The sequence below is a fragment of the Hemitrygon akajei genome, chromosome 5 (assembly GCF_048418815.1).
Source record: "Hemitrygon akajei chromosome 5, sHemAka1.3, whole genome shotgun sequence".
Lineage (NCBI taxonomy): Eukaryota > Metazoa > Chordata > Chondrichthyes > Myliobatiformes > Dasyatidae > Hemitrygon > Hemitrygon akajei.
The window spans coordinates 78546717-78565718 of record NC_133128.1 but is presented as its reverse complement, the minus strand read 5'-3'; the positions used below and the strand labels follow the sequence as shown (position 1 = coordinate 78565718).

Here is a 19002-nt window from a genome sequence, read left to right as displayed (position 1 = left end):
AAACTTAGACAGAGAAATGGCAGATGGAAGTTCATCTGAGCAAATGTGATGAGTTGCATTTTGAAAGGTCAAATGCAAGAGCAATAGATGGCAGGACCCTTACATGTATTGACGGATCTCAGGTAGCTCCTTGAAAATGGCACCATATGATAAAGTAGTAAAGAAAGCATATAGCATGGTTGGGGCATTGAGTATAGAAGTCAGGAAGTCAGTTGTATAACCTTAGGTAAGCTACATCTGGAGTATTACATGCAGTTTTTGTTATGACAGAAAAGGATGTGGAAGCTTTGGAGAAAGTGCAGAGGAGGCTTACAAAGATTTTGCCTGGATCAGAGTGTATTATCTACAACGACAAATTGGACCAACTTGGAATCCTTTCTCTGGAGAGTTGAAGGTGAGAGATGATCTGACAGAAATATGAATAATGATGTGAGGTATAGATCACATTGATAGTTAAAATCTTAGGTAGACTAAAAATGTAGTAGATAGAAAGGTTGAACACTAGAATGAATAGGGTTAGGGCTAGAGGGGTAGTTAAAGGGAGATTTGTGAGGCAGGTGTCTTTTTTTACAAATACAGAGAGAATGGTAGGCACCTGAAATGTGCTGCTAGGGTAGAAGCAGCAGTATTTAGGAAGCATTTAGATAGACATAAACAGACAGAGAATAGAAGGATAAAGACCATGTCAACTTTGATGGGATTATTTTAGATTGGCATCGTGGTTGATGCAGACATCGCCAGCCAGAAACCTGTTCTTGTGTTCTACTCTTTTATGTATTCTTAAGTAGAGAATACAACATGGGAACCCAATGGAAAATAGGGCAGAGATAGAAAATTGGCCATGATCTTCCTGAATGTCAGGTCAATTTGAAAGGGTCTTTAATTTCAATAATTATTTAATTTCAATCCAGAAATTAAAAATTGTTTCCCTTTTCTGCTTTTAGTAACAGGCAGAGAAAGCTCACTGCGGGCCTAAATCAAAGTCGAGTTTGAGTTTACATTTATATGTGCAAGTACCTGTACAGTATGCACAGGTGTTATGAAAAACTTGTCTGCACCAGCATCACAGGTACATACAGTAGCATCAAATACAGAAACTATACAAGAAAAAAAAACAATTAGAACAATAAAAAGTACATAGCAGGGCAAAGTGGTCGCAGTGCTGCTATACTGATGTGGTGATTAAGATTGTGCAGTTGGCTTCAAGAACTGAATGGTGGAAAAAAAAGTAGCTGTTATAGCCAATCAGCTGTGCACCATGTTAATACTAACTGAAGCAATCCCGACTAGTCACAGTCACTTCCCTCTGCAGTTGTTAGTTTAAAAAGACATATTGGGGTCAGAAATATCCATAAACGATAATAAGGACTACTTAAAAAGCTCATTACTACTACCAACTCTAATGCCTTAAGGAGGAACTGTAGGCAACCTAGAGAAATTCCATTCAAGGACAGCAGCAAAGTTTCACCATAGCAGGATCTAGAGAAACACGGTCATTTAACTGGCTTTTACCAATCCATTCCCATTTTCAAGGCATGGACTCACTGTAAGAACTGGCAATTATTTTTCTGCAAATCTATCTTTTTAGTTACATGAAGAAACAAGTTGGAAAAGAGTTCATGAAAGATTGAAGTTAAACATTGACACTAGAAAAAACAGAATGTAGGTCAGGAAAAATTTTCTTCACATGAGTCGTCCGAACGAAGACCATCATCCTCGACCTCGAGGGATAGCCATGACGATCAGTAGCCATAAGACTCTAATGTCCTTGGAGATCGTGACTAATAAAAATCCTTGGCAATTATGAGCAATACAGTGGCATATCTAGTAGAGCTACTGCTTTGTGAAGCCAGATATCTGTGTTTAATCATGATCTAGTGAATAGGATGTCTAAAGTTTGCATGTGCTTCCCATGACATATGTTTCCCCTGAGCACCCAAGTTTATTCTCACTTCCCAAAAATGTGCAGGAGTATAGATTAGTAGATGAGTTATTGCTGGAGTGCAGCTAGGTAGGAAAATCTGGGGAATTGAGGGGGATGCGGGAGAATAAAAAATTGATTGATGCGTGATTAGTGTAAATTGGTGGATAATGGTAGGTGTGGACTTGCTAGATTGGAGGGAGCATTTCTGTGGTGTATTTTTCTATATAACTATCACGCAAGGTGAATGTGGATGTTTATCAAATGATCAGATAGATGAGTAGAATATGTATTCATCATTTTGGCTGTCAGATTACAATTCTGCCAATGACTTGAGATTTTTATTTATGTACTAAGCACAACTCTTCTATAATTGTTGACTTTGTAACAGCGCAATATTTGGTGAAAAACATACTTGGTTTGGTTTTTATATGAAAATGTACCATAGGCAGAACATGGAGATCTAAAATGCAGTGTGACTGTGTACAATGCCTGTTCTGGACAACATCTTGAGAGTTGGCTAGCTGTCTCTGGACCCAGTTTCTCACTTGGATTAATTACAAACTGAGGTTCAATATTGCTCAATCATGAAGCAACTGTCAAAAAACTGAAATTAAAGCAAAGTTGCAGGAAATATCCAGCAGATCAGGCAGCATCTGTAAAGATGCACACAGAGGATCTTTCATTGGAAGCAGCTCTGGTGAAAGGCCATCAACCCAAATCATTAATTCTGTTTTTCTCCCTACAGGTACTGCATGATTTGCAGAGATGTCCAGCATTTGCTGTTTATGTATAATCCTGGTCATCTGGACAAAGACCTGTGCAACTTAAACACAGACAGTGGTAGTGGTGGCATTATTAAGTTGAATGGCAAAAGGCCAGTAGCTTACACTCCTCTCTGTCCCTACATGTGGCATGAAAGCAGTGCTCCCAAACACTAACAGTTTCTGTAGACTTTTACAAGCCACCTTAAACAAATTTGCTGCACAAGGTGCATCTACAGTGCACATTCTCATAAGTTGCATGTACAGTGCTACCACTTTCTTTTAATCACAGAATAAGAGTATTTTTTTTATTGGCATGTTGCCTTTCCTTGCTTCCATGGATTTCTTCCCAACAGCAGAAAAACAGATCTGAGCCAAAATCTGGAGTTCCTTTTCATGAACTTCCACTGAACTTTTATTAAAATAAAGAGCACTGATAAAGACCAAAAACCATGAGTGAAGCCGTTCATGAAATCAGGTATGAGCTTGTGACAATCGATAACACAATGAGGAATCGGAAGGAGGTCTGATATGTAAAAACCTCGTTGGCTATGTGCCAATGTTCTATTGCCTCAGTGGAGGAGTCTGGGAACATCCACATCTTGACCAGTAATCTCTGGTAATATCTAACTCCAGTTGTCACCAGTCAGGAACTATCCCACAGTGCCTACTCTTTTTAAAAGCTGGGTATGATGTTCTCTTTCATGCATAAAGAAGACATGAGTTCAAAAATTCAAGTCCTGTATGTCTTTCTGTTACTTGCCCATATTTTACTGGAAGGACTCTTCCAGTGACTAAAGCATAAAACCTTTCCTACAACTTTGTTTAATAAACAAAACCAAATTAGGAGTGGAGCTGTTCCCTGATTTCTTCATACAAGGTATTATATGAATGTATACTCAGTATTCAGCTCTCCAGTGAACCAGAAAATATTTTGGCAGCTTTGTCAGTGCCTAAAATAAAATCAGCATTCAATGTTAGGTGATATGTGTAGACAATCCTCAAAGTTCAAAGTAAATTTATAATCAAAGTAGAGATATGTCACCATATACAACCCTGAGATTCATTTTCTTGCAGGCATTTACAGGAAGTAGAAGAAACACAATAGACTCGATGAAAGACTGCACCCAACAGGACGGACAACAACCAATTTGCCCAAAAAAAAACACAAAACTGTACAAACAATAAATAAATAAATAAACAAACAAACAAACAAACAAACAAACAAACAAACAATAAATATTGGGAACATAAGATGAAGAGTCCTTGAAAGTTCGTCCATAGGTTGTGGAAACAGTTCAGTGTTGCGGTGAATGAAGTTATTCCCTCTGGTTCAGGAGCCTGGTCTGGTTGAGAGGTACTTACAGTTCCTGAACCTGGTTGTGTAGGTCCTAAGGTTCCTGTACTTTCTTCCTGATGGCAGCAGCAAAAAGAGAGCATGGCCTGGATGGTGGATGTCCCTGATGATGGGTGCTGCTTTCCCGTGACAGCGCTCGGAATAGATGTACTCAACTGAGGGGAGGGCTTTACCCCTGATGGACTGGGCCATATCCACTACTTCTTGTAGGATTTTCTGTTCAAGGTCATTGGTGTTTCCAAACCAAGCTGTGATGCAACCAATCAATATACTTCACCACACATCCATAGAGGTTTGTCAAAGTTCTGGATGACATGCTGAATCTTCGCAAACTTCTAAAAAGTAGAGGTGCTGTCGTGCTTTCTTTGCAATTGTTCTTACAAAGTACATGCTGGACCCCCAGGACAGATCCTCTGAAATTATATTAATGAAGAATGTAAAGTTACTGACCCTCCCCACCTCTGATCCCCCGATGAGGACTGGCTCATGGTTTCTTCCTCCTGAAGTCAATAATCAGCTCCTTAATTTTGCTGACATTGAGTGAGAGGGTGTTGTTGTGGCACTACTCAGCCAGATTTTCAATCTCCCTCCTCTATCCTGATTCATTGCTACCTTTGATTCAGCCAATGACAGAAGTGTCATCGGCAAACTTAAAGATGGCATTGGACCCGTGCTTAGCCCTTCAGTCATAAGTATAAAGAGAGTAGAGCAGGGGGCTAAGCACACTGTGCTGAGGGAGACTGTGGAGGAGATGTTGCCAATCCAAACTGACTGGGCTTTGCAAGTGAGTTATTTCTATGAGATGCTAAATTTACCTGGTAAGAGTTGTCCAAAACACCATATATTGGGCTTGTGCTTTGTTTTCCAATGCAATAAGCAACAAAATATTGCAGATGTTGTAAATGTGAGGAGGGAAAAACTGGAAATGCTGGTGGTGTACTGGCGCTCCGCTAGCAACAAGGCTGAGAAACACATTAGCAAAGTATCAATCAAACCTGCTTTAACAACAAAAGAACCCATTTTCATTTTCCTGTATATGATGTAATAAGATCACAAAGAAGTTCCTGAAGTGGGAGAGAGTGAAACAAAAACACCTCCATCAATCACATGGATTCAGATGCAAATTTTACTTTATCCTGAGACTCGTAATCCTCCACCCAGATAGCTAGACTAATCGCTCTGATTTCATTGGAAAAGCACTTTCCAGACTGTGGCTAATGTGGTTACAGGAATCAAAGTAATAACAAAACATTGGGAGGGGAAAGCTTGCTTTCCATACACCAGCATATCGGAGAACTTCTAATGTAGAAGACCTGGCCTTGGTACAAGAGTTGAAATTGTTTTTCCTGGCTAATATTTCTCTTTTTTTTGTTTAAATGGGTTGTCCATTTTTATTACTTAAATGGAGCAGTAAAAAATACTTCTAGTGCCTGTGGTCTGGTTCTTCTCCAAGTTTCAAGGCCACACATAATGGACCCCAAAACTTAACTTTCCTTCGGTTGGAGGCTGTAGCCTCTAAGCTTATCTGTGAGAGACTGGGCACATGTTTAACTAACACCTGATTCACTTGTCTACATAATGCGTACAGAATCACTTGTAACCAGAGCTTCCTTAATTTTATTTTCTCTCAATTCCAGCACTACTTATTCTGCTAAAGGGACTGGCACAAACTAATAGGTTACTTTGATTACATTATGCAGGAGCAGCCAGCCTGAAACACAAACAAATAGAATTGATATTGTGGTCATAGTCATAAAGCAATAGAGCAAAATAGCATGGATACAGGAATGCTATAGCTTGCCACAGTGGGTCACGGTGCCCACCCAGCCCGTTCCAATTTCCTGCATTTGATCTATATCCCTCCAAGCCTCACCCCTCCATATACCTATCCAAGTGCTTCTTGAAATGATACTACCATACCTGCTTCAACCACTTCCTCTGGCACCTCATTCCACATACTCAGTACCCTCTGGGTAAGTTGTCCTTTGGGTCCATTTTAAATCTTTGCCCTCTCACCCTAATTATGCCTCCCTCCCCTACTCTAGGGAAAAGGTGGTTACTGTCTAGCGTACCTAGGCCTCTCCATATTAAACATTTCTATAAGATCATCACTCATCCTCCTACATTTCAAGGAATAAAGACCCAGGCTAGCCAACCTCTCCCGATAACTCAGGCCTTCTAGTCCTGGCAACATCCTTGTAAATCTTCTCTGCATTCTTTGCAGCTTTACCAAATCTTTTCCACAGCACAGTGCTCCAAGTATGGTCCCACCAGCACACACATAATGTCCCAACACCTGGACTCAGTGCCCTGCCTGATGAAGGCCTGCATGCTAAATGCCATTTTTACCACCTTGTCTACCTGTGACATCACTTGGCTACTTTTAAACAAGCTAAGTACTTGTAGAAGTGACAAAATACCATTCTTTAACAGTATGGCAGCATCTCTAACTTAACATGGGAAATCAGAGAGCAGTGCGATTTCCTCAAGTGAAGGGTATACAATAGTGTGACATGGCCAATAGAAAGTTCATAACTTGTTTACATTTCTCCTTTCAACTTCAACAGAAGTTGCCCTTCCCCCACCCAAAGTGATATTCAAGTTCACTATCTATTGAATCATTGAATTAGAGAAGCCAGTACCACAGAAAGAAGAGAAAATTTAGCCTCACACTTGCTTTTTAAAAAGCAGTTTGTTCAACTCCCTAGCAAACTTACAATATCATTTTCCACCGCTTTTGCAGGTTAAACATTTTAGATTGCAAAGTTCTAACAAAGGCAGTGTCTCATCACCTCTGAACCATTATTTGAGATCTATAATCATTGCTTTTCAACTGACTGATAGTTTCTTTCTATCCGCTGTTCTTACTTTAAAACCTTTCTTCACGTAGTGTCCTCTGTCAGGTCACTTCTTCAGTTTTTCAATCTCTCATTTCTGGAGTTCAGCAACCTGTGTAACAAACTAAGGGCTGAATCTGATTCCTGAACCTCAGATACCATTTAATTGCTACAGTGCCAGCAGTAACGGAAGTTAAATCCAACAGAATGTTAACTGCCGGTCCCTCTGACCATTTGAGAATACTAACGAAATTCTTCAAACCAATTATAATCTTCCTAAACAATTGTTCCTGCAATATTTCTTTTCCAAATGCAAAGGTGATCCAGGTCCATAATGACTCCAATAAAGAGCTGAATTGTATTTAAACAAGCTGAAGAATGAATGCATAATCATAAAATGCCTGATGTGACATCAGTCAACAGTCTTTAATATTTTCCCCAGAGACTTCATTTCTGACCTTTGGTTTGAACTTGGTCCAAATGAGCAAAAACCGAGAGTGAAAGGAGAGCGTAAGTAGCTCGGATAATGTTGCCCCTAAAGGGGCTCTTACAATCACAAAGCTAATGTTATGATACATATGAAGTTAGTTTATTTATTTAACTAAATACTCCAGTTTGGGCTGACAAATTATATTTACAAAGATGCTTCCTGGACCAAAGCAAAATTCCCTTCAATCACAATCTAAAAATGGAAATGAGTTCTGAAAGAATGTCAAACACCAATGGCAGGTTAACGAATACTGATTAACTATAATATGCTCTCCTAACCAAACAGAAGGACTGAAAAACCATTTCTGGCTCACGAGAATTCTCCACATCACCAATATTTAGTAAGCTTGGCTAACAGCCACTTCAAAGGTCAAAATGTTGGTAGCAACCGAGATCAGGAGCTGTTCCTTTAGTCTCAAACAACAGAAGTCTTCAGGATGAAATTCATTCAGAACCAGGAAATTATGCATCCAATAATAAAATAACTGTTTCGTCTAATAGAAGCGATACAAAACAGAATAATTTGGAAATGCCAGAAAGATGCAATGAAGAAGGAAAAGGAATCTTCACCCAAAAAAATAATTATGATGGGAAAAAAGATAGAATTTCCCATCTAGTGTATTACAATATGGAGAAACCAAACACAGATAGGATGATTTCTGATTACATGAATGCAATTAATGCTCACCTTGTGATCCCTTCAAAATGCCGGTCCCCTTATCAGTTGAAAACAACAATTAGCACTAGTGTGCAATTATAAGTAAATGCAATAAAATCTATAATTATTCAAAAAAGATTACAATTTTCCTAAACATTAAACCAACATTGATTCGATAACTGCTTTGCAGAACACCTCCATTCATTCTAGAAGGGCAATTTTAAGTTCCAATTGCCTACCACTTTAATTCTCCATTTTACTCCAAGCCCAACTCTCTATATTGTTGTAACTATGCCTTTCATGTGCATGAGGAACAGTGCTTCATCTTCCTACTGAGAACTTTGGAATGTAATATTGATTTCAACAATTTTAGATAATTCCCTTCTATTTAACAGAAGTGGTTGGACCTTTATATCAATTGGTCTCTATCAGATTGCTCCAAATGCTGGCTATTAAAGTAATTGTTACCTTGACAACTTCAGTGTGCACTTAATCACATACATTATCCACATTCTCCCCACATCTCCTTCTTTGTAGCTTGTATTGTCACTTTTCGAGTTCTGATGATGGGCCATGAACCAAAAAGCCAACTGTTTCCCTCCCCACAAAAGCTGTTAAACCTAATGAGTAGTTCCAGCACTTAAACAACACACCCAAAATGCTGGAGGAACTCAGAAGGCCAGGCAGCATCCGTGGAAAAAAATACTGTTGATGTTTCAGACTGAGACCCTTCAGCAGGAGCCAGCATCTGCAGATTTTCTAATACTTGTGATTTGAGTTCCAGCTTTTAATACTTTTCGCCTTATTTACACCTGCTGAATTTATCAACAATCATGAAACTTTAACCTTCTATTGCAGTTAACTATTCTCCTATTTGGAGTCCCTCATTACGTGATGTTTGTCAAAGGCTACTTAAACAAAACACTGGTTTCGAAAGATGCCTGAAATAGATTTAAAAGAAAAATTTTCCATGATGATTGTCAAACAGCTTAGCAGTAGGTTACAGTGACAACCAGATCCCTGGCTATCAACTCAAGTTCATTTTCCCTTCTGAGCTGTCTGGAATGAGTAGGAAAAGGGAAAGGGTTGTTCGTTGAATCTCTCTTGGACAAATGTAGGGATGAAATAAGCTCTTCTACAAAATCCTGATAGGGCACCCATATAATTCTCAGCTCAAACAAGAGAATTGCTCTTCAGACAAAACACTGTCCATGTAACTATACAGCATCATGGATAGGCCCCTGGGCAGGAGGGGGAAAATGCTGGCTGCTGAGAAAAGAAACATAATATGAGGGTAAATGGCATTTTTTAGAATGTCGATACTTTTAATCACAAAATAACATTGCCATAAACAGAAAGCTTGCCCAGCACATCTTAAAACAGTAGCTGCATTTAGGCAGATGGAAGTACTTGTATTTGATCACTGAGAGTCTGCTCTGCTACAATGACTTAAGAACTTTTATAGCAAGTGTTTCCATGGCACCCGCTAAAGAATGTCTGTTGGCTGGACTTGAAGGAATGGTTCAAACCATTGTTGATGAATGGGTTAAAAAAATCTATCATTCAAGAGAGCAGTCATTCATTAAAAATAGCAAAGTGGGTGGTTATTGGGGGTGGGCTTGGCCCGTTTTAGCTTCGAGGTCAAAATGAGTCTAGTTGCTGTTGTTAGGAATTGCTGATGTATAAATGGATAACTATAACTATCATTGAATGATCAGCTACATAAAGGATTCAAGGCAATAACAGCTCACCCCAGAATATCCAGAGTTCTGTGTAAAACTCCAAAGCCAAACTGAATCAATCTTTGGGAAGTGGCAGTGACATTCATTAAGAAGTTGAAAGTAAAGAGTGGAGCTCCTTGCAAGGCAGTTGCCTGAATAACAACTTGTCTGGCATGCAAAGATATCCAGAACTCCTTCACATTGCCCAATAGCCAGGAAAACAGGCGCTGAGAGGAGAAAGATTAGCAGGGATGATGAAAAGCCCGGTCATAAAGATGATCTTGAGATTGCCTCATAAGAGATGCAGGGAGAAAGAAGAAGAAAGGGGCCCCAGAATGAAAAGGGAATAAATGCAGTAATCAAACCTCGACCAAACTACTCAAAATAAATTTTCCAGTAAGTAATTGATTAAACAATGTTAATCTTTTTTAAAGTGCTTGAAGCATAATTACCTGTATATTCAGTTTAATAGACACTTGGAGGTAATATACCACTGCAATTTTATTGCTTCCCTAGTCATTAATATTTAACAGCCATTTCAAAGAAAAGCATACAGTCTATTCAAAGTAAACCAACTGGATCAAGACCTTTGCAAATTCATTCAGATACCACAGGATGAAGTTTTGCCCCTCTCTTCATCTTCCACACTACCACCCACTGCATTCAGCCTGTCATCATCTATAACTTCTGTCACATTTCACATAGTGACAAAACAAACACTTGCCAATCTCTTCCCAGTCACATTACAAAGGGTGTAGTGCTCTGGTGACTCTCTTCATCACCTTCCATCTTCATCGATAACCATTTACTTCAAAGAGCAGCTTCCCATGCAATCGAAGATGCAACTCCTGCCCTTTTACCTCTTCCCTTCATTCAGGGAGGCAAATATCCTTCCAGTAAAGTGCTGGTTTATCTCTACTTCTGGTTTATCTGTCTGTAAGGAGTATGTACATTCTCCCTGTGAATACGTGGGTTTCCTCTCACATTCCAAAGACATACATTTCAGCGTTAATTAGTTGTAGCCATGCAATGTTGGCACCAGAAATATGGTGACATTTGTGAGCTGCCCCTAGCACATCTCGGACTGTGGGCACAACCCTCCCTACCATCAAGATATCTTCAAAAGGCCTTAAGTTGACAGCGTCTTTCATTAAAGACTGTCACTATCTGGGATCTGCCCTCTTAACATAGGTACAGAAACCTAAAGCCCCACACTCAATCGTTAAGAACAGCTTCCTCCCTTCTGCCATCAGATTTCTGAACAATCTATGAACCCGTGAACACTACCTCGTTATTTGTTTCCTAGCATGATTTTTTTTGTAATATGATGAGTTTTATATCTTGCATTCTACTGCTGCCACAAACCACAAATTTCATGACATATGTCAGTGATAATAAACCTGCTTTTGATTCCATTCCCTCTCTAACATCTATCTTTGTTCTCTTGCAGTGATTTAACAAAGCCCAACTTAAGTCCTCATCTTTTGACTAGACACACAAGAGTTAACATTATATCCAACCATTTCAGATGACAAATCTTTCCAATATGTCTGAGAACTGGCCATTTCCCACTCCTACTTCTCTGTAATTTATGAAGTGACTTATTAATAGCTTTTCTGATAAAAAGTCATTGACTCAAGCATCAACCCAGTTTTCCTCACAGATGCCCTCTTTCCACATTTTGCATGACATCGAAGGCCATTTAGCCACTGGGTCTAAGGCAGCTCACAGAGCAATCCCCTTCCCCTGAAAGCTATTCCCAACATTCATACAGCTCATTGCTCTCCCAACTTTCAGTGAAAGTTGCAACCTGCTTTAACTTCAGCTTGGTTTTAGATGAGCGGGCAATGAAACAAGCTGGAATCTCACTCCCACGCAGTTTCCTGAGTTGAGTCAACTCTGCTTCCTGCCTTTTCTGGGTGGAAAGTCAGCAAGAACTGGTAGAGAAACCCAGCTGCAGGAATGCAATTCATGGCAGTTTAACCATCGGTCTCCCTGCTTCCCGACCAGTGACCAGGGTTAATAACACCTCTGCTAAGGCTAAAAAGCCATACATTTTATGACACTTCATGGTATTTCATGGATTTCTTGAGGGAAAATCTTGCCTGACAAATCTGTTGAAATTCTTAGAGGGAATAACAGGCAGGATAGACAAAGGAGGGTCAGTGGATTCTCAGAAGGCCCTTGACAAGGTGCTGCACAGGAGCAGCTAAACAAGATAAGAACTCATGGTATTACAGGAAAGATACTAGCATGGTCAGAAGATTGGCTGGCTGGCAGGAGGCAAACAGTAGGAATAATGGGGTCCTTTTCTAGTTGGTAACTCATGGTGTTGGGGCCACTAGTTTTCATGTTATGTGTTAATGACTTGGATTAAATCATTGCTGACAAAGCAAACATTCATTATCCATTTTGGACTGCACAAACAGAGTGGGCTGACGTAGAACGTGATACTGCTCTGGATAAATATTATGCAACCACCAGACAGGTAGAAGGCATGGGAATAAAGTGGGAAAGCTGGGTTGAGGGAATCTACCAAACCTGATCTTCCCAAATGGTAGAGGAGACTTGAGAGGCCACATGATAAATTGCTCTTCCATTATTCCAATACATGGAGAAAATAAACAGGCAGGCGCATTTTGTGTGCCTCGATCAAGATTTCCAACATCTGTAGAATCTCTGTGTTTCCAACATTCCAATGTTACTTAACCAGTTTGCACTATTAATATAATTTGGAATCAAATCCCAGATTCTTTAAGTCTCTATGATTAATGTTTTCCCTAAATTCCCACAGCTTCTACCATCCTTCCTTCTAAACTACTGTAATTTGTCTCCAGTCAAAGTTAACCTCTCCCACCCATATATTCATCTGAAAATGGCTGCTGAAAAGACAAAGCTCTTAAAAGTAAATTATTCCATAAATTGCTGCCAGACAGCTGAAAAGTATTATGTATCAATAATTACCAGTCGGATTATTCATCGATAACTATCGTCCTACCAAACTTAGGCAAATGAATTGTTGCCGAAATGACTATAGAGTAATAGGTTTGGAAGCTGCCGGTCAAATATCAGAGATTAGAACTAGTTGTTGCAGGTTTTCTTAACTAGGAGATTGTACTTTTCTTTTAACCCCCTTCCGAACCAATAGCTATGTGTAATTGCTATTTTCCAGTCTGCATTATTACAACATTGAGCAATTCAATTGTGTACTTTGTCCATCAGGGAAGACCGCACACGGAACCTTATTCATAGAAATAATTAATTCAAGCTGACTTATTACTTGTACACATATCTCAGATCACCTATTATATAATTTCCAGCCATGCCCAGAAGAAACAAAAAAAAACATCTTTTCCCTGTATATCCACCTATATTATTGACTTCTTTCATAGCTTCAAAGCAGTACTAAAATATATATGTTGAGTCCTTGTCAAATAACTAATTAGCCACAGTTAAGGAGAAATATGTTCAGTTTCTGTCTTAATTAGACTGATTTTTCCAGTAACAAGTTTGGTCTACAGTTAACATGGCTCTAAACATGATCATGATGACATCATTTTACATATTTCTGTTTGCAATCACTTAAAAGCACAAGAATATAAATTCATCCCAGATGAAATGAACTTAACATTAATCACAACATGATCCATGAAATCTTGCATAGTATTATGTTCAAGTCCAGATACTGGAATGTAGGAGCACAGTTCTTGAAGCGCAAATTATATTCTTCTATTTTAACACCTGATGACAGTTACCAGGAGGACTAGCAGGTTAAAAACACAGATGAGGGACACTAGTTACAAAGTAATTAAGTTCTGCAAACAGTCAGCAAGCATTTGTTTGAGATACCAGTTGCACTTGTTGCTATGGCATCATGTCACAAGAGCCAAACTTACAAAAAAAGATGTTCTGTGTACAGATTGTTCAGCACAAAAGATTGCAATGGAAATTAAAGTGAGAATTCGACCACATTGAAAGGCATAAATGCCAAACAAGTGCTTTGAATTCAGCCAGATAACTCCAGGATTGCCAAATCATAATTACATGAATGAATTGTAAGGAAAATTACAGTTGCAGGAAATTGGTGACTAAACTGTTCAGTAGATTGAGTATTTTCCAGATAGTTTTCGAAATTAAATTTCTGCAAACTTTGTTCACTGTATTGAGAAGTGAGGATTAAGGGCTATGTTTGGTTAACAAATAAACCAATCCTAGGTAAGATATAGGAAGTTTACAGCTAAGGAAACTCCTTCTGTCTTAAGAACATAAGAAACATGAATTGGGGCGATTTTCAATATGATTATAGCCAACCTTTTACCTCAGAGCTACTTTCCTGTATCAAACCCCTAAACCTCGATACCAAAAGAAAACACATCAATTTCAGTTTTGACTAAACTTGGTGATTAACCCTCTACAGCCATCTCAGGAGAGAATTCCAAAGATTCTTCACACTCTGGATGAAGAATTTTCTCCTCATCTCAGACCTGTACAGCAGATCTAGAGACCCTAGCCAAGGGAAACATCAATCCCATCCACTCCATCGTGCCTTTTAGGTGTCTTGTTGCAACAGCGTGCTTCAGCTCAGCTGGGTCACTGCCCAAGGCTCCCAACTGTACCAGGGAATCATATGTCATACATAACCACGTCAAGATGATGTGTGACTTAGAGCTGATGTTGATTCTACATGCTTGGTACCGTTGCCTTTCCTATTTTACATTAAATCCCTCAATGGCCTGAGAAAAAGACTTCAGCTTCTACAAGATTAGAACCACAAATGTTAGCGTAGAATATCTATGCATTCATCTTTCACGGTGCCCACACCACCTAATTTCCAGCAAAAAATTATGAAACCTTGCTACAGTCCGTCTACAGGTATTGAATAACTAAAAAAGCATAACATCCTATTCCCATCTTTGAGTCTCTCATCATCAATATACTGGACATTAATAGTGACTCATAACATAGCCAGGCCAACCACAGAACTCCTCTGACCCCAGAGCTGGTGGAGGTTGGTATCCCAGCGTAAATGACTAAACCCCTGACCCCCCCACCCCCCCACCCCCCACCACCTATCCTTTGCACAATCTACAAGGAACAAGACAAAAGTGTGATGGAACATTCTACATCTGCAAGCAATAGTGGAACCAGGGGAGGAGGGGTTGATTGTCTATGATTATTTGCCATCAAATAATGATCATGTTTCTTAACATAGAATTTGTTACTTACAAAAGATAAAAATCACATATTTTAGAAGTATAGAAATCTTAAAACATTTTTCCTGTGATTCCTCCCAATGCAATTCACAATTTCCTGAAAATATTGTGTCTTCTTTCTTTGCCACAGGCATCAGAAGCAGCCATTGTTTGACTGTTTGATCCATTCACTGGACCTGTAAAGGCCTGTCCTTGTAGGAAAGCACCACCAATCTGTTAACAAAACATACATTAATGGAGTGTTTCCGTACAAAAGGAAGCTCGCAGCTGCCATCAATGACTTATCTTCACCAGGACTAAATCGAACATCTGGAATGTTGTTGTGGCTAACTAACTGCTAATGAGTTTAATTAACCCATGACCGTAAAGGGGCTGATAGTGAACCCCAGTTAAAATCTGGGTGTTTATAAGAAGGACAGATCTGCCATGTCCCAGATTCAGCAAACCTTTGGAGAGGGAACACACACAAAATGATGGAGGGACGTAAGTGTGCATACCTCGACTCAGCTTTATCCCCCTGATTCAGTCCCTTCCTACCTACATCCTTGACACTTCATACGCTCTTGATCTTTTCAATGATTTGAAGTTCCCTGGCCCTGATCATCTTATTTTCACTGTGGATGCCCATTCGCAATACTGTACAGCTCCATCCTCCATCAGGAGGTCCTCAAAGCTCTCTGTTTCTTTCTGGACACCAGACCCAGTTCCCCTCCACCACTACGCTCCTCTGTCTGGTGGAACTGATCCTCATTCTCAATAATTTCCCATTTAGCTCCTCCCATTTCCTTCAAACAAAAGGTGTAGCCATGGGCACTCGCATGCGTCCCAGCTATGCCTGCCTTTTTGTCGGCTACGTGGAAAGGTCTATGTTCCCAGCCTACACCAACATCACTCACCCACTTTTCCTGTGCTACATCATTTTGGGGCATTGGTGCTGCTTCCTGCACCCATGCGGAGCTCGTCAACTTCATCAACTTTGCCTCTAACTTCCACCCTGCCCTCAAAGGTACCTGGACTAAACCACTTCCCACCCAGTTACTTGTAAAAATTGCTCCATCTCTGCCACATCTGTTCTCAGGGTGAGGCTTTTCATTCCAGAATGAAGGAGATGTCCTTCTTCTTCAAAGAAAGGGGCTTCCCTTCCTCCACCATCAAGGCTGCCCTCAACTGCATCTCTTCCATTCTGCGCATGACTTCCCTCACCCCATCCTCCTGCCACCCCACCAAGGATAGGGTTCCTCTTGTCCTCACCTACCACCCCATCAGCTTCCACGTCCAGCACATAACTCTCCGAAACTTCCGCCACCCCCAACAGGATCCCAACACCAAGTACATTTTTCCCTCCTCCTACTTCCTGCATTCCGCAGGGATAACCCTATGCAGCTCCCTTGTCCATTTGTCCCTCCCCACTGATCTCCCTCCTGGCACTTATCCGTGCAAGCGGAACAAGACTGCACTTGCCCCTACACCTCCTCCCTCACTACCATTCAGGGTCCCAAACAGTCCTTTCAGATGAGGCAACACTTCACCTGTGAGTCAGTTGGGGTCACCTACTCTATCTAGTGCTCCCAATGTGGCCTCCTGTAACATCGGTGAGACCTGACCTAGATTGGGAGACTGCTTTGGCGACCGTCTACCCTCCATCCACCAGAAAAAGCAGGATCTCCCAGTGGCCATCCATTTTAGTTCCGCTTCCCGTTCCCATTCTGTCATGTCAGTCCATGGCCCCTCCTCTACTGCCGTGGTGAGGCCACACTCAGGTTGGAGGAGCAACACCTTATAATCCCTCTGGGTAGCTCCTGCCTGATGGCATGAACATCAATTTCTTGAACTTCAAGTAATGTCCCCCCTCACCATTCCCCATTCCCATTTCCCTCTCTCACCTTATCTCTTTACCTGCCCATCACCTCCCTCTATTGCTCCTCCCCTTCCCTTTCTTCCGCAGCCTTCTGTTCTCTCCTATCCGATTCCCCTTTCTCCAGCCCTTTATCTCTTTCACTAATCGACTTCTCAGCTCTTTACTTCGTCCCTCCACCCCTTCCGGTTTCACCTGTCACCTACCACCTTGTATTTCTTCCTTCCCTCCCCCACCTTCTTACTCTGACTTCTCCTCTTTTTTCTCCAGTTCTGATGAAGGATCTTGGCCCGAAATTTCGACTGTTCACTCTTTTCCACAGATGTTGCCTGGCCTGCTGAGTTCCTCCGGCATTTTTGTGTGTGTTGCTTGGACTTAAAGAGTTGAATCAGAATCAGATTTATTATTACTGATGTAGAATGTGAATATTGTTGCTTTCTATTAATGAAAGAGTAAATAAAAAGAGCAGAAAATGGAATAACAAAGTAGTGTTCACGGGCCATTCAGAAATACAATGGCGGAGGGGTAGAAGCAGTTCTAAGTCATTGAGTGCGGGTCTTCTGGCTCCTGTACTTCCTCCCTGATGGTAGTAATGAGAAGGGGGGCTATCCTGGATGCTGAGAGTCTTTAAAGATGATGCCACCTTCTTGAGATACTGCCATTTGAATATGTCCTCGAAGGTGGAGAAGGTTGTGCGTGTTATGGAGCTGGCTTAGTCTACAAGCCTCGTCAGACTTTTGTGATCCTGTGTATTGGTGCCTCCATACCAGGCTGTGATGGAACTAGTCAGGATGCTCTCCACTGTAAATCTACAGAACTTGGTAAAGAGTCATTCCTCAAACTCCCTATGAAGTAGAGATGCCGACACACCTTCTTTGTGATTGCATCAATGTCCAGGGCCCAGGATAGATCCTCTGAGATGTTAAAGCTGCTCGTTATTTCCTTCACTGACTCCTCAATGAGAACTGTAGTGTTTTCTCCTGACTTTCCTTTTCTGAAATCCGCAATCAGTTCCTTGGTCTTGGGTGATGCTGAGTGTCAGGTTGTTGTTGCCATGCCACTCAACCAGCTGATCTATTTCACTCCTGTATGCCTCCTCATTGCCAGCTGAGATTTACCAACAACAGTAGTATCAGCAAATTTGTAGAGTTGTAGGTGATTAAAAACAGATAAAAGAATGCTTGGATGAACCTTATCTACAGATGAATCTATCAGTAAAAATCGGAGGCTTCAGAACAAAAATTTGTATTTTGCTCCCACTACCTGGCCGAGTACAGTAGATCTGTGCTAATCAACTGGCTGAGGTGTTCATTGATATCTTTAACCTCTTGCTTCGGTAGTCTGAGGTTTCTATCCGATTCAAGCAGTGGTGGCTAAGGTCAAGGTGGTAACCTGCCTCAATGACTATCATCCAGTAGCACTTAGGTCCACTGGAATGAAATGCTTTGAGAGGTCGTTGATGAAACACATCAACCCCAGCCTGAGAAGTGACTAGGACCCACTCCAATTTGCCTACTTTCACAACAGGTCAACAGAAGGTGCCATTTCATTGGCTCTTCACTCAACCCTGGAAGATGTAGACAATGACGATACATACATCAGGATACACTTCATCAACTACAGCTCAACAATCGGTCCTAACATCCCCTCAGAACTAAACAATAAGCTTCAAAACCTTGGCCTCAACAGCTCCTTGTACAACTGGATCCTTGATTTCCTTACTTGCAGACCCCAGGCTTGGATTGGCAATAACATCTCCTCCACAATCTCCATTAGCACAGGTGCATCCCAAGGCTGTCTGCATAACCACCTGCTCTATTCACTTTACATTTATGACTGTGAGGCTAAATATGGCTCCAATTGCATATTTAAGTTTGCTGACGACACTACTGTCATTGGCCGAATCAAAGACTGTGACAAACCTACATATATGAGGGAGATTGAAAATCTGGCTGAGTGGTGCCATAGCAACAACCTCTCACTTAATGTCAGCAAAACCAAGGAGCTGATTATTGATTACAGGAGAAGTAAACTAGAGGTCCATGAGCCAGTCTTCATTGGGGGATCAGAGGTGGAGAGGGTCAGGAACTTTAAATTCCTCAGTGTTATCATTCCAGATGATTTGTCCTGGGTCCAGCACTTAAGGGCCATTACAAATAAAGTACAGCAGTGCCTCTACTGTTTTAG

At 40.8% G+C, this 19002-nt stretch overlaps 1 protein-coding gene across 4 annotated transcripts in view; it reads right to left on the bottom strand.

The window, feature by feature from the left end:
- Positions 1 to 19002, bottom strand: part of nhsa (Nance-Horan syndrome a (congenital cataracts and dental anomalies)) — a 463259-nt gene that overhangs the window by 397236 nt on the left and 47021 nt on the right. The window lies entirely within an intron of this gene.